The sequence below is a fragment of the Misgurnus anguillicaudatus genome, chromosome 16 (genome assembly GCF_027580225.2).
Source record: "Misgurnus anguillicaudatus chromosome 16, ASM2758022v2, whole genome shotgun sequence".
NCBI lineage: Eukaryota > Metazoa > Chordata > Actinopteri > Cypriniformes > Cobitidae > Misgurnus > Misgurnus anguillicaudatus.
The window spans coordinates 35,226,319-35,240,000 of record NC_073352.2 but is presented as its reverse complement, the minus strand read 5'-3'; the positions used below and the strand labels follow the sequence as shown (position 1 = coordinate 35,240,000).

At 35.5% G+C, this 13,682-nt stretch overlaps 1 protein-coding gene and 1 long non-coding RNA gene across 3 annotated transcripts in view; one reads left to right on the top strand and one right to left on the bottom strand.

Annotated features, from left to right (window-relative positions):
- LOC129422443 (cohesin subunit SA-2) overlaps positions 1-13,682 on the top strand; it is a 227,498-nt gene that overhangs the window by 27,425 nt on the left and 186,391 nt on the right.
- On the bottom strand, positions 3,548-8,830 carry LOC129440991 (uncharacterized). 2 transcript variants are annotated; one of them, XR_012358052.1, is made up of 5 exons: positions 8,528-8,830; positions 7,887-7,935; positions 7,690-7,778; positions 5,085-5,164; positions 3,548-4,900 (listed from the first exon to the last, which is right to left on the bottom strand). It is a non-coding gene; the product is annotated as an uncharacterized lncRNA (long non-coding RNA). The 2 variants fall into 2 exon arrangements; XR_012358051.1 differs by having other exon boundaries at positions 3,549-4,900; positions 7,887-8,823.

Here is a 13,682-nt window from a genome sequence, read left to right as displayed (position 1 = left end):
CTTATGAAAACAGCCACTTGTGCATTTGCTGCTTTGTCAGTAAACAGCATTGAAAGATTTCACCTGACAGACTATCTGTAGGTTGTTTGTTCTGGAAAATGTGACTTTATGTAAATTCATTCACAACTCTTCTTTTTGTTGTCTTGCTTGTTTGTTTTATACCACTTCAAATCCTTAGAAAAACATCTGAAACATTCAGAAAGACAACAAGTATAATCCTCCAAAACAGATATTGCATTTTCTGAATAAAATGTGAAAGGTTGCGAAATAATCTCACCATAATGCTGAGGTGTTTTGTTTTTATGGGGTGAGACTAACCTCAAATCTTCTGATTTTGTTGGTTATGAGACATACTAAGTCTATGGCTCCTTTATCCTGAAGCTCAACTGGTAGAGCATTGAATTAACATTACTAAAGGTCATGGGTAGGCCCAAACGAAATCCGCACCCGCAGATTTAATGCCCGTTATTGACAAGCACACATATCCCGTGTGTGTTGTTTGTGAGCCGTCATTGACAACATAAACCCTACGTGTGCTGTTTGCTGTGACTGTTTTTAATGATAAAGAGTAAGAACCATTTGATATTTGAAATTAAATAAAACTTACCACAGCGTTAAGGAGATCTCTTGTAATTATCTTGACACATCCTAAATTTATAAGAAGAATGTATTAATACAAGCTTTTTTATTCTGCTATAACATATAACAATATGAACAATAATATATGTTATTTTAAATACAAAATATACACTCACCTAAAGGATTATTAGGAACACCTGTTCAATTTCTCATTAACTTGTTTGACTCTGTGGACCCTGTATCGGGTCCAAAATTATCTTATTTTGACGTAATATAAAATATTCCTTTAATTTTTAATGGTCTGTCATGGACCCAGTACCACATATGAGATACTGTTTGAAAGCTTAGACTCTCTACTTTCTGCAGATATGCATCACTTTGAGATATCTTTTACTGTAAGAAAGTTATTTCAACTTAATTTACACTATTACCCCCCACAATTTTTTATATGATGTAATATTCACATATTTCATATTTTTCAAGTGACAAACATGGGCAAGTCTTATATCAAATGAAAGCTCTCACTCTCAGGAATAAGACTACAGCGTTATTTTCGTTCTATTGTCATCACATTTCCAACAATCATCGAATTAATAATGAGGTAAAAAATCTTATTTTGTAAATTTACGTGAAACTTGAGTGTGAACTGCCTCAGATAGCACATATAGCCACAAATGATACACCATCTTTTTTCTTAGGTCCTACTCTAAACAATGAGTCCATTCACAGCATTTTCGTTGGTTGTGTGCATGAATAATTCCTTGCCATTTATTATATGTGCAAAACAAAAAATTTATATTTATATGAAAAATGTATTTTTCGCACACTTCAGTAAAATGAGAATAACTTTTGAATCCGACATGCTAAAGAGTTCATTCTTTTTTTGGGTGTTTACTGTCTGATGCTGGTAACTGTCTGCAGTCTGCTAGAGCACACAGAACCAGAGTTATACACTATCAAAGACAGTGTTTACAACATAAAAAAAACAATCTGGTGTTTCATCATATGAAAAACAACATAAATAACACAAACATAATTTGTCACAAACAGCAGCTTTTTGTGTAACTTCTTGTGTAAGGGTTTTCTGCCAAATGATAGAGATAGAGAAAAAAATCCTTTATTCTCTGTAAGCTGGCAATAGCTGGAATAAAAAAAAGTCTGCAGGTTTCGTTCCCACTCAGGGCCAGAGTTATACACTTTTAAATACAGACTTTAGGAAAAAAAACATCAAAAAGCGCCTAATTATTTTTGTGTTTATTAGAGGACTGACAACACATACAACCACGTTAAGCACTTTTAACAGTGTTTTGTGTAATTTCAAAGTGTTTCCTGTAAAATGATACCAAACTTTTGTATGTGCACCTCTGCCTGGGGGTATGGGAAGCTTTTGAAATTGGGTAGGCCAAATCCAGGCGGAAATCCCCAAAATCACATGGCAGTTGCTTTAATGCATTTAGGGGTGTGGTCCTGGTCAAGACAATCTCCTGAACTCCAAACGGAATGTCAGAATTGGAAAGAAGGGTGATTTAAGCCTTTAAATTTTGACTGTGGCATGGTTGTTGGTGCCAGACGGGCCGGTCTGAGTATCTCACCATCTGCTCAGTTACTGGGATTTTCACGCACAACCATTTCTAGGGTTTACAAAGAATGGTGTGAAAAGGGAAAAACATCCAGTATGCGGCAGTCCTGTGGGTGAAAATGCCTTGTTGATGCTAGAGATCAGAGGAGAATGAGCCGACTGATTCAAGCTGATAGAAGAGCAACTTTGACTGAAATAACCACTCGTTACAACCGAGGTATGCAGCAAAGCATTTGTGAAGCCACAACACGCACAACCTTGAGGTGGATGGGCTACAACAGCAGAAGACCCCACTGGGTACCACTCATCTCCACTACAAACAGGAAAAAGAGGCTACAATTTGTACAAGCTCACTAAAATTGGACAGTTGAAGACTGAAAAAATGTTGCCTGGTCTGATGAGTCTCGATTTCTGTTGAGACATTCTGACCACGTCCATCCCTTTATGACCACCATGTACTCATCCTCTGATGATGGCTACTTCCAGCAGGATAATGCACCATGTCACAAAGCTTGAATCATTTCATTGGTTTCTTGAACATGAAAATGAGTTCACTGTACTAAAATGGCCCCCACAGTCACCAGATCTCAACCCAATAGAGTATCTTTAGGATGTGGTGGAACGGGAGCTTCGTGTCCTGGATGTACATCCCACAAATCTCCATCAATTGCAATGTGCTATCCTATCAATATGGGCCAACATTTCTAAAGAATGCTTTCAGCACCTTGTTGAATCAATGCCACGTAGAATGAAGGCAGTTCTGAAGCGAAAGGTGGTCAAACACAGTATTAGTATGGTGTTCCTAATAATCCTTTAGGTGAGTTTATGCATTGTTTGTAATGACTGCAAAGTACTTTGGATAAAAGTGCCTGCCAAACACTGCATGAAAAGAGGTGTATCCGTACTAGGAAACTCCTGTAAACACCACTGATTTTCGGAAGTATCTACTAGTTCCACTGAGGGTAAACTACTAATTCCACCAAGTTAGGAAACTCCCGTAATGATACCAATTCGGATGTATCTTGCTGAGGGGATATCCCCGTGGAATATGCAGCCATTTGTTGCCATGGCAAGTAATCCCATTGAAGATTTTGGCAGGGGCCACTTTCACACCTACAGAGGTACTGGAATTTCACACCTTTGCACAATTCTAGTGTCCCCATTGGTGTTTAATCTCAACACTGATTGGTTGCTTTTAAAACCCCCTCCCAAAACTCTGACAACTATTGGGACACAACTTTGAAACTGTCCAGTTGAGATGATTTGATTGGTTACACTTTCTTTTAAGCCCTCATAGCTTAGTGACTTGATTGGTTATTTGCCTGCTATGCAGATAGACTACAACCCCCCCCCCCCACTATATACTACTATACATCCCCAAAACCCTTAAAAAAATAAAAACTTGAATTGAGTTTGAAATGTTTATTTAATAAATAACTGAACAATCCACAATTGTCACAATCACAAAATAATATAATACACAAATATTAAAAGTTGCATACATAAACAATACAATTTAAACTTATAAATATACAGACAGAGAAACCAATATTAGAGTAAAATAAAACAAAATAAAAGTAACAATGAAAACTACATTCAAAGCAGTACAATGTAATGTAGCAGTGGCGGCTCGTGACTGCTCATCCGAGGGTTGCAAATTCAAAATAAGTGTTCAGAGTGTCATGTGTGTTGCTTGTGTTTTTAAAATATGTGTTTGTTGCTTCACAGAACACATTTTGAAATTGGGAACCACACAAATGACGGGCTATATACATGTTGTGACAAACTTCGCATCGAGTACTCACAAAAAAAGAAGTCACCAGCTGCCACTGTAATGTAGTAAATGTCTAAATAAAATGAACAACAACTATATTGATCTTGCTCTTAAGAAATCAGTCCTACACTGCAAAAAATGACTTTCTTACATAGTATTTTTGTCTTGTTTTCAGTAGAAATATTATTTAAATTAAAATGCCTTCTCCTGAGGAACAAAATGACCCAAGAAAATAAGTCTAGTTTTAGACAAAATAAATAAAAATACACACACACACACACACACATTAAGTGAATTTGTGCTTAACAAGCAAAAATATCTGCCAATAGTGTGAGAAAAAAAATCTTAAGTTTTCTTTTTTCTTAAAAACTTAAAACACAATTTTCTCACCCCAATGTTAGATATATTTTCTTGTTTAGGCACAAATTATCTTAAATTGTATATTTTTTGTCTAAAAACTAGACACATTTTCCAAGGTAATTTTGCTCATCAAGAAAATACATCTTGATTTAAGAATTTTTAGTTTTTCTACTGAAAACAAGATAAAAATTGTTACAAAGTGATTTTTTTGCAGTGTAGAATCAATCACAGAGCTCTGACTTGGAATTATTCAAACATTTCTCACTGTAACACTGTAATTTCTCACAAGAAAAGAAAACCGGTTAAATTAAACCATTCAAGTTTTAAAACACATAGATTTGAGTACTGTGAACTTAAACAAATTGAGTCACATGCAGTTAAGCACTTATATTTAAGTTCACACTACCTAAACATGAGTGCATAATTGCACAAGACTTAAGTTCACAGTACTCAAATGTATGTTTTCCAAAACTTAATGATTTAAGGCAACCGATTTCCTTAAATGGTTTGAGTTAAGTTAACTGTTAGGTTTTACATTGTAAAGCATATACTTGTCAGCAAAGGTAACGTTGATGCACCCTCATCTGGACAGACATCTCTTTGGAGCCCTTTGGAAATATAAACGTACATATAAATATTTGGCATAATACTAATACACATATACATATACAGATACACACACACACGACAAATCAAATGACATAAAGTAGTACATTTTAGAAAGTTTACATTAAACTGTACAAAGATACAACAATATATGATCAAAGAACTTCATAATGTCCATCTTCTTACTTGATTTTCTGTGTTGATGTCCTCAGAGTCTCTGTGACGTTCTGCAGCTTCATTACAGTAGGCTACTTCAATAGAGTTGTCTATCAAACACAGAATAAAAATAGAATCACATACATCATAACACATCTATTTACTATTTAACTAGAGCTGCACGATAATGAGAAAATATGCGATATGCGATAGTTCTGTTGGTGGGTGCGATGGCGATATGCCTTGCGATATGTCTTACTTAGAGAAATTCTTTTTTTATTTGCTTTTATTTTAGCATTTAGATATGTAATGAAATAAAGAGGTAATGCATATTCTAAAGATGTAATTAAAATATGCTATACATGTGACAAAAAACTAGTAATGTGTGACCATAACGCAATACTTTGATTTATTGAATATTTATATTAATTTCATAAATCCAACCACTCCAAACTCTCTTTCCTTTCTCTTTGACATGAACAAAGCTGAATGAACTTGTGAATATGACCCCCTTTAAATTGATTTATTAACATTGTGAAAGGTGTAGAAAGACTAACTTTATACAATAAAATGTATAGTATATTAATGATAGACAATGCAGGTCTATGGATTATAAATAGGTCTAAAGATTATAAAGTTGATAGGTTTGTGTAGAAGCAGTAAAAGTGCCTCTCTTTCTATTCCTCTGTTGCAGATTAAAAGAGCTTAATCCTTAATTATTTTAGATTCAAAAGTATACTCTATATAAAGTATGTAGATTCAGCTTACATAATGACTGTTTGACAGTTTGAGCTGCTCGTTCAGTACAATGGGCTTAACATTGGTTATTTGCTACCATCTTTGTAACAAACATTGTAGATATAAAAAGACGGTTCATTGATAATAATACTATAAACATGGGAGAAAGAAAGTGCACCGCGTGGCCGTGACTTTATATAAACAAGAGTAAGTTTTCATCGCCATAGAAACCGGAGGTACGCTTGCCACTAGGGTTGTGCCGATAGACGATAGTATCGTGTATCGACGATCTTCAGACATATCGCCAATGTCAGGCTTTCATGGCGATAGTCATGACGATAGTTGGCGAATGGTTATTATTATTATTATTATTATTATCATCATAGTTTTATATTAACACCGACAATGCATGCTCTTTTCCTCACATGAGGGTTTGTGGGCTTCACTTTACGCGGAGGGCTTGTAAAGAGAGAATTCCTTCTTGCACGTACCTGCACTTAATGCGCGCGTCTTGGTCTCCTTCTACCACTAAATCCAGCGCGCCGCGTCATGAGAAGCTGCGCTTCTCTCTGTCTCACATGCACGCGCTCTCGCATCTATCCGAAGTCTAAACATAAACTAAAGTAGTAATCCTTATGTATTTGTTCAGTTTAATGCGTTTCATGCGAGCTGATGCAAACTTTACTTTTTGTTTAAAATATGACCCGCTGCATATTAGCGCCTCTCTCCTACTCTCGCGTACGTGCAGAGAGCTGCGCTCTCTCCGAAGTCAGATCACTAGGTATTAATCCTGTTTATGATATGCATTTCAATGAGTCGTAGCAACATGTCCCTCATTTTTAATATATGATTGTGTTTAAAATATGAAGGCGTTCCGCTGGACCGATGCGTTTAAAAAGGCACCTCATGAGAGCACCACTGCTTGACACGTGTAGTCTTCTGCAACAGCACTAAATAAATGCATTGAATAGTTTGTATGTGCGGGCACGTGTGCGTGCGTGCGCAGATGCATGTTTTTACAGTTATTAAGTAATCATGGTTAGGGTTTTAATGACACGCTCGCATGGCATCAGTTTTAAGAAGGTTGCGGTCATGACGGTGTTGCGGTCTTGTTTTTTTGTCCACCCATCAAGTGACTTGTTATAATGAGTAAAAATTAACAAATAAAAAAATGAGTAAACTACTGCCCCGACCCCCGATAATATCGTGTATCGCCGATCTCACAGGCTGACGATAGGACGATCTGAAAATAGGGCATATCGCCCAACACTACTTGACACTGCACATGCGCTATAGTGCGTTAGCGCTGACTGACTCTTCACGGCCGTCTCTGATCGACTTGGGTTGAAACAGACCCGGTACCTGAAGTAATTAAAACGGGACCGACTCGGACCCAACTGACCTTTCAAAATATAGACTCGTGTCCTTCCGTGAAGACCTCTAATGGATACAACTATGATCAAGTTCAGGAACATGGAAGGATACAATGATTCAATGTGACAATGAGCTTTGCGTCGCACCTAATTCATCGAGAAACAGAAAGCACGCGAACGCACAGCGAACTCATCAGAAAAGACACAACGTGCTCGCACACAATGTCATTATCACGGACAAAAAAAGACAAAATTTGATGCTAAATATACGTGGGCAGTTGTTAATATACTTGAGAGAGCCCAAGTAAAGTAAGTGTGTGGGAACCACCTTCTGATCTGTGTAATTTGGACGATCTAAGCATGCAACACTCAAATGATAGACACGTAAAATAAATGCAAGTTATCGCAGCTCCCTGCGATATGCATATCGCATACACAGTTATCGCGATGGCGATACATTTTCGATATATCGTGCAGCCCTATATTTAACCTCTTTGATTTAATAATTTCATTATTAAACTTACATCATTTTGGCCAGATTGCAGTGACATCAATTTCTTCAGTGTCTGGATCAGTCTGATGTTTTAGCTTCCACTGTTACTTCATTATATTTCTTTGTCAAACACAGAATTAAAAATCAAAATCACATACATCATAACACATCTGTTTACCATTTAACCTGTTTTTTAAAATTGAATGAATAAACTTGCATCATCTTTACCCAGAAACCTCTTCAGCATCCACAAAGTTGACCACAGTGTACATGACCTCTGTAAACACAAACATGGATAGACTTCATATTTAAAAAGATGAAGAACAGCAAACATATTACATTAAAATATATTATGACTCCAAGCTTCTTTACAATTAGCATCTAGGTTCTCTCAAAGTGAAGCTGGCTTTGTTACAAATCAATATAAAGCTATTAAAACCGTCTTGAAAAATAAGCAGCATCTACCAGCACTAAAGCAATGAGCTTTTAAACAACAAAAGATCGTCTGTTTATCATTTAAAATAGCAGAGAGACACTTGCTAGCTGCTAACATTTCCAACACACAAGTTACTGTTGTTTTGTTTGTTTTAAGCAAAGAACGTCTCATCTTGGCTTCTTTAAAGTTTTGTTTTTAAAAATGTAAACATCGAATTGATTCTTTTAACAGCCCGGTTTGAATGTTACTTCGCGTATTTTTAACCTCATGTTTACCGCTGTGTACCATGTATACCCTTAATGTTTTACTGTTTGTGCTTTAAATTCAAACAGTTCTAGTATAAAGACAAAAACGAATCATAGTAAATAACATAATATGAACAAATAGGCAGCCGATCAGCGCGATGCAGACAAACTAATTAAATCAAACTTACCTTACTGTTGATGTGCAAGCAAACAAAGAGTAGTCCAGGCTGTAACGGTTCGCGATTTTGAATTTTCCCGTCAAGCCCATAGGTGAAGCGGTCGCACCTGAAGGGGCAGATGAGTGGGTGCAGGTGCATTCTGGGAAATGTAGTCCTTTTCTTTGGCGTTGTCACTGCTGTAGCATATGCTGCTGTAGATGTAAACTACGATTTCCAAGGTGCATTGGATGCACTACAATCATTCCAGCCCAAGATTCTCTGCTCGCACTTTATTATATACTTTTATATAATCCGCGTTTTCACACTATGCATTGTTCTTTATACTTGGTCATTAATAAAAAAATATTTCTATAAAGTTTATAACGTTGACAAAACATGTTTAGTTGACAAACATGTTAACAGTTATTTTGAATGATGCTCAGATTTTCTTAAATATATAATCTTTGTGAATCAGCACTTACTTGATGAAATACAAAACTCTTTAAACATGCCTCAGGAATTATCTTTGGGTTTAGTGGATTAACTGCTCATCATTGGAAACATTGAACGTATACCTAAATGAATTCTTACTTAAATATAAGTAAATATAAACTAATGCTGAGTTAAGACATGTAACTTACTGAACTTACTTAATTACAACATGAACTCAAATTAATTTATTGTAAATGAATGCATTAACTAACAATGAAAAACATGTCATGTTAATGATGACTCTTCATTAGTTTATGATAGTATATGCCTTAACTCAGCATTAGTTCATGTTAAAGTAAAAATACATGTATGTCTTTTATCACTGTGATATATGGACCCTTATTATATTATAAAGTCCCCATCTCTTTTATTTAAATTGATTGATTGAAGACAAACATGATAATATGTGGTCTGACTCTGTACAAGCATGCATTATCATATGCTAAAAGTTACCTCCTCAGATAGACTACACATTGATTGGTGCCCGAACATTTTCCTTACAAGGGCCAAACCTGACTGAGGGCCGTGGGCCAAAAGTAAACGTTGTTGTGTTATATTAAAATTAAAGTTGCTCTGATAACCCCTAATTTATAATTATCTAATATTTTAAAAATAAACAAGCAAACATTACTCTGTTTATGCATAACTAATGCAGTTTTATTTTCCAAGGCTTTTTGTAAAAAATAAAGAAATCATTTTGCCAATCAATTTTAAATATCATTTTCTCTGTGTGCCACTGCCAAAACCTCTTCATTTTTAGCCTGTAGTACCCGAGTTCATTAAGTTTTGTGATGCATTTTATACACCTTCAAGTATGCATGAAACATAAAAAAAATTCACTTTAATCCCTTGCATTTAATATTAATTTACATTTTTGTAATGTAAAAATACAACAAAAAATGATACATTTTAGAAAATGTTTAATTAAAAATATGAACATCTGCGTCAATGACTTTTATTGTTTTTCCTTATCTCACGTGGCATGATGGGCCAAATTAAAGATCTATTGTGGGCCAACTTTGGGCACCTCTGGATTAGAAGTACAGTAGCTGACAGGTATCTGCAGATATGTTTACCCGAGTTTGTCAGTCAGTATCACCGAACATGTGTTGCATTCACATGTGAAAGACTGTCTTTTAGATTATGGACCTGTCTATTGATATTTTTGTTTCTATTTTAAAAGATTTAATGAAATGTTAGGGTAGAATTATAATAACAATAGAAACAGTGAACTTCAAATCATGAGACATCAGCAAAATCAAGCAGCTTTACATTTCACTGACTAATTTATCAACATCAGCTAGCAAAAATGTGTCACATGATGTCATTTGAACGGCTTCTTTTAAATGATGTATGCAGCATTGAGAGAAACGTGCACAATATTCTGACCTAGGGCAGTTGGAGACATGTTTTCAAAGTGTTGGAAATAAATATTCTGGAATAACATTTGTTGCATTTCTCTTAAGTCAGAGACATAATTTTCACACATTAAAATTGTAATTGTGTCCATTGAATTTTAGTTATTTTGAATGATGCTAAGTTTCTTAAATAGACTAATTAAATTATATTAATAATAAACATATTTAGAAAACAGTTTTTATGTACCACAATACTGTATGTGCTGTCTTAAAGAGACATGGTTAACCCCCCACCCCACCCCACTCAGCTCTGAAAACAAAGAAGACACCTCTACCTGTGGGTCATTAACATATAAAAAGCCCTTCACACCTCACACCCACCTCTCCTCACAACCAGCTGTAAGGAATCCTGGAAACTTCCACCAGTTCCTATATACATCCACAAACGTAAAGTTTCTGGATGTTTCACAAGTTTACTTTGGTGTATTACCTTTCCAAGCACTCTGCCTCAAAAATCTGGCAAACCTAAAGTTTAGCAGGGATTTCCCATCCCGTATTTGTCCGTATACAGCTCTTTTCATGCAGTGAAATGCATACATGTATATGTTTTAGCTGCTTTATTGTTGCTTGTGTTTAAAGCCTAATTGCTTAGAAAAGTAACTGTACTCATTTTATATTCCTGATTAATACTTTGAGGTTTGTTTAACTCCATAACCCTACAAGCAACAGTTATATGTATGCATTGCTTAACAAGCACTAATAATGAATGTATTACACACCTGAATCCTATACATCCATCTGAAGGCCATTTAATGAAGACACGGTGTCTTAGTACGGTTAATGCTAATGAGTCGTTCAGGCAGACGTCTTGTAATGGAAACGGCTACTTACAAGAAATGATCCGGTCTGTTTGTTTACCGTCTGTGCGTGTTTGACTGCTCTGATTTCCGTCTGTGTTGTTGCTCATTCGTATTCCGGTGTATTTTTGGAAAGCCAATAATCTATGCTGATTGTTTCCAACACATAAACATCATGCATAATTTAGCACAAGGGGCAAATCCAACCAAAGGAGTGACTGTGCACGACAACAACTTGAACTTAAACCTCATCCTGTAATGCTCTTTATGAACGTTTCTATTTAAAACTGCATTGTGCAATACCAGCCGTTCAAATGACAACACAAGCACAACATTAGTATGCAGAGAAGTCACAGCAATTTTCACTTTAAATACTTTTGCTTTGTGCATAGATGGATTTCACTAGCAAGCCTGAGGAAGGCCAAGTCAATTAAGGTTTTTAATTTCATTTTGACAGCTTTAACGTCTGTGGAAAAGGTGTATTTTTGGAGGAAACATTTAAGATGTTGAAACAATGTTAGAACCTGAAGACTGCACAAAATGTCTGAACAATAATTTCAGCTTTAGTTCAGTATTGTAAACTGAGTGTTAAGTCATCTTTAGAAAGAGCTCATGTTCAATTTGATTAAAAATTACTTCCATTAAAACACATACAGTAAATCCTCTCATAGGGTTTATTACTCTAACATCTTTGCTCTTTTTACGAAAATCAAGACAACATACTTCACAAGAAGGACCCAAACATCTCCTCTGAACTTAAAGAAAAGAGCTCAACAATATCTCAGTTTTTTTAGATAAAAGGCCAAATTTACTAACAGCTTGCACCAGCGAAAAACATCATCTTGCAGTAAACACTGTCATGATTTACTGTAGATGTAGTGCTGAAAAGGTGTCGTTTAGTTACTTTTGCTTTATTGCATATGCATTTCTAGGAGTTTCCCTTTCAGACGCAATTTTATGGGAGGAGATTATTTTAATGATTCACACAATGTGATTTACTAATGTTTCTGCATGTGATATTACTGGTACTTGCACTTTTATTCAATTTTTTTTTCAATTCAATTTTATATTTATAGCGCTTTTCACAATTGTTAATTGTTGCAAAGCAGCTTTACATGAGTAGATGTAGGGGAGAACACAGAAAATCAATAGATAATATAAGAAGTAGAATATAGCGGCAAGCGAGCATATTAATAATGTAACGTATGTAAAGTGCTAATTTAAGCCAAAGTTGGCCGACTCTCCCAGGGACGAGGAGAAAACCCGGTGGGTAAAACTCCTAGAAGGACAAAAACCCTCAACCCTGAAAAAAGCATGTCTTAAATCATTTTGCCTTAAAATGGCTTCAATTGTTGCTGATAGGAGAAGGCATCACAGCGATCAGAGAACGCATGGTACAAGGGAGAGGATTTTTTCCACACATAAGAGTTTATTTGGGATGCCAGAGAAACATTATTAAAATAAATCTTTTGCCAAGCCATTTTATTTTTATAGAGGAAATAAAACAAAATGTGTTACCAGGTGTTTCAAAACTTGTAAATCTTTGTGCTAATTTGCACTGCTCTTACTGTAGTAGATTGCATTGGTCATTATGGAAATCCCGGCAGATATTATTCCTCCCATCGGCACATTTTTGGAAATACGCACTAATTTGGCAAGTTTAGTAAATCTGGTCCAAACATTATACCAAACTTATTTAGGACAGAATTATTTGGGTAATGTTATGGCTTTTTTTATATCTCAACAATGGTTATTATTGTCATTTTGTGTCATTTCCAGAGATGTATAAAGTACTAGGGACCTAGACTTGAGTAAAAGTACAAGTGCTCTATCAAAAAAGTGACTTGAGTAGAAGTTGAAGTGCTCTTTAGGCACAGCACTTAAGTGGAAGTACTAAAGTATTAAACATGTTTTGTACTTAAGTATTGCAAGTAGTTTATTTTAAAATATACTACTTAAGTACTGAAAGTAAAAGTACAAGTATTGTGTAATATAGGTATTAAAGAAAACAAAAGTTTCAAAAGTTTGAATATAATATTGTTTATATTATTTCAAATGTTTAAGCTAAATGACACTCACAATTCCTTTGGCTGTAGCAGGAGTACAAGGACATGAATGTTCAGATAATTCAGATTAATTTAACTGATATGGAGATAGAGAATTCAGAATTAATGAAATATTTGTCGATATAATGGTAATAGGTAAAGGTAAAAGGTGTTTCAATGTATTTAGGTTTCCTTCTTTCGCGCACACTCGCCCTTTCTCGCGCATTCTCTCTCTCTCTCTCGCGGTCTTTCTCGCGCACTTTGGTTCTCTCTTCGCTTCACATTTGTTTACAACCGCGTCTCATATTTGTGAGTAAGAGGGAGGGAGGGGTCTGCCCTTCACTATCTCCGATTGGTTTAGACCACCGTGTGTGTGTTTAATGTGTATCACCGCTCCGGCAGTGATAATGTGGGTTTGGAATGATTCGTAACA